Consider the following 3,798-nt stretch of genomic DNA (forward strand, 5'->3'; position numbering starts at 1 on the left):
TTTTTTTTTTTTTAATCACAGCAAAGAAACTTATGTAGTAAGGGGAGAATATTTGTAGCCAACTCATTCAGCTTAAGTGGCTAAGGATAAGATATCTTCTAACTTCACAAATAGGCATGTGATCTGGGTCAGTTGATGAGTGAAATGTCTCTGTTGTCTAAAATCCTCTGTTGTCTAAAGTCTTGAAAACTGTACATTGTTAACTAACTTCCTACTCTGTTTTTTGAAGTGTTTAGGCTATCATTTCCTATCAGCCAAATAGTCAGGAATATGTACATAAATTAGTTTAGATTGAAAGAACTGGTCATGGGTTGAGATTAATGATATTACTTAGTTTTGCATCATCTTGCCAAAACCATGGGGAGTAACACAGTTAAACACAGCAAGAGAATAAGCTGTGACTGAAACAAATAATAAGTATGAGCTGTCTATCACCAAATAAAACTGTCTATGGTAATTATGGTCTTAAGTCTTCTTGCACCATAAACTATTGAAAAGTGTGTTCTCCCAGCTTCAATGGAGCAAGAGACATAGTCTTTTCATAGTTATAATGCGAGGGCTCTTAAATAAGATAACATACGTATAGCACCTAGAACAGTTTCTGGCATTTAGGAGGAGCAAAATAAACTTGAATTTTCTCTTACCATTGCTCATGAGGTTTTTAAACAGGTAATAAAAGAAAACTTTTCATGAGGACTGCAGAAAAAATAATAATGCCTTTGAAAACTTTGAGTAAAATTTCAGGATATAGTCAGCCTTTTTAATGAGAATGTTTTGATAAATTAGTTGGTTTTATGGTGCTTTTTATATTACTCAACTAAGATGACACTAAATTAGTCATCTCTTGAGTTAGTATTTTTCACCTTTTAGACACTGATATGGGTAAAATGTTAAATTTGCTATGCATTTACCTAAGAAAGTTATCCAGTAAGTCCCAGCCCTCAGAATGTTTTGTCCCAGGTGCTGCCAGCTGGATTAAGTATTTGTCTTTAAATAAGTAGAAATACGTATTGTCCTTGTTAGTGTGTCTGACATTTTTTTCACCTTCTATCTGAGTGACTTTTCCAGTTGCCCTGTGTACCCTTGTTCCTGGGAAATTTTTACAGATATTTGATCATTTTCCCTGATTTCCTTCCTGCCCCTCTTCCTGGTCAATACTCCAGTTCTTTCTCCATACTTTCAGTTGCTGCATTTGCTGGGGATTTGCTTGCTTCATTTCTGATTCAGATTCACTCTGAAGTCACACTTAGGAGATTCTGAAAAACCCCATGTACTTAGAACCCCATGTTTTTTGTGGTGTTTACACATGGTAGGAGTTGGATAAACAGTTGTAGATTTGATTTCCTGACACTTCAGGTCCTTGACTCTTACCAGTTTTCTACAGCTGCTTCCAGGATTTGACAGGTTATATTTATGTAATTAGTAATAAAAACACAGAAAAAGACAGGGAGATTTTACCTGGTGCTTCGCTGATACCAGATTCAGTTTATTTATTGATAGTTATGCAGTGGGACCAGCCCTGTCCCTGATTTGGAGCTTGTGAGTATGTTGTACATACAGCAAGTAGTAATATTTTAACTAGAGAATGAAAAACTCAGCCCATCAACTGGATGTTTTGCCTCAGAAGCAAAAAATCTATTATTATAATCTGCATTGTTAACCATGTGAAAATATTAAACTGGTAGATATTTTATCTGGCATGGTTATTCTCCAGTGACATAAAATATTAAAGAATCTTAGTGGAAGGAGTTACATACAGGAAATAGGAATAATAATTTAAGACAAACAGTAAATATATACATTAAAATATCCATTATCTAAAATGAAATAACTGTATAGTTACCTTTTTCTATTAACAATGTTTTTAAAGTAATGAAAAACCCATATATACTTAGGTAGAATTCTATTTATAAAAATTAATAACTTCAAATAACTTTTGTTCTGTCATAAATAGAAGTGAAAAAATTTATACATAGTTACTCTAGGCAAAGCTGATGTTTAAAAACCAAACTCTTTGGGAAGAATTCACTCTTGAGTGTACATTCTTACATTGCTAATGGAAACTTGGCTGCCATAAATAAAAGGACACAGAAATATATGCATAAAATATAGTTTTTCTTCACAATTTTTATTTTAACTTTAATAGAGTTTTGAAATGCTATTAATGTCTAACCAGGTTTAGAATGTCAACAACAAAGGGATGTTCTCTTGTTGCAGCATTTCTGTGTTTTTAATTTCAAGGCCTTTTTATGGCATTCACATACTGATTAAAGACATTAGTTTTTTTCATTTTTCTGCTAATCTTTTAAGCCACAACTTGAATGAGCAGACAGAGACGGTAAATATAAATACTTAATATGCAGAATTTTATGTAATCACTTGTATTTATCTAGCACTTTGTTTCCAACTCACTTTCATGTTGTTTAGTCATTCCTCCAGCATCCCTGTGCATGTAAGCTTATGAGCTTTGTTTCTTGTAGAGGAGGCAGGGACTAGCATTGAGATGAGAAACTGGGGCACTGGGCATGTGGACTTTCTTCTTTTCTCCTTGATCTTGAAATATGATAAAAGACAAATCCATTTTGCTTACTTGAAAGAATCACCTAATCCTTATGCTGGATTTAGGATATGTTGGCTGGGGGAAGGGGGTAGAAATATGTGATATTTAGGTTAGTGGGGTTATTTATTAAAGGCTGAGTTATTTAGGGGAGAAGTATAACACTTTAACATATCCTTAGCACTTATTATGTGTTAGGTGACAAACATGAAAGTTAATAGTGCTGTCTTCTATTGCTGGCCCAATGCCACTCTCATCTACCCTTTCAGTTTCACTCACTTCAAATTGTTTCCCATGTTCTAACATACAGCTGTTAAGCAGATTTCTCTTAATTCAAATCTGTTATTTACTCCCTGTTAAAAATCTTTGAAAGGCTCTTGGTGGTCCACAAGAGGAGGTCAAGTATCCAAACTACCCCTAACACACGGGGGCCTCCAGCCTCACTCAGCTCACTAGCGACTTCACAGTTCATGTAATGAGGAATGAGATACTTCCATACTCTTGCTCTCTTTTCCTACTTTCTGGAATGTCTTCTTACCAGAAAACCTTTCCAGAACCCCTGTGAGGTTAAGTGCCCCTGTTCTAGTTTCCACAGAGTGTTCCTTTGGTTGGCAGGACAACAGCGTGATTAATAGTCCTGGCCTCAGACTGGGTTAGATCTTACAATCTGCCCTTTACTATATGGGTAACATGAACTTTCCAAACCTCCCATTCCTCATCAGCAAAATGGGGTAGTCATAATAATAATAGCATTTATCTCACAGGGGAATCAGTGAGGTGATACTTATAAATCACTTTAGCATAATGTTTTGCACATACTAAGTATATAATAAATGTTACAATTACAATGATATTTTTATACTATTTATCATGATCAGGAATTATCATTGCTATAGCATTTTCTGTGTTGCTTTGACATTATTTCTTCTGAGTGTCTGTTTCTCTACTAGATTACCTGCTCCTATAAGGCAGCTGTCATCCCGTAGTCATCTCTGATACCTCAGGTCTGTGCACTGGTTCATAATAGGAAGTCATTAAATGTTAGAGGTTCACCAGATTCTCAGTTTAAAATCTAAATTAATGTTAAAATACCACACCCTGGACTTTGTAGAATGGCTAAAGAAGCTTTGCTTCATAGGCTGGAGGGCAAGAGGCTATGTTCCTGCACCTTTCCAGTTACTTTGGTGCAGCCACTATGAGTTTTCCTGGGGTTTCTCACAGCCATTCTCTGTTCTTTCTGT

The sequence above is a fragment of the Lipotes vexillifer genome, unplaced genomic scaffold, assembly GCF_000442215.2.
Source record: "Lipotes vexillifer unplaced genomic scaffold, Lipotes_vexillifer_v1.1 scaffold1192, whole genome shotgun sequence".
Taxonomy (NCBI): Eukaryota; Metazoa; Chordata; class Mammalia; order Artiodactyla; family Lipotidae; genus Lipotes; species Lipotes vexillifer.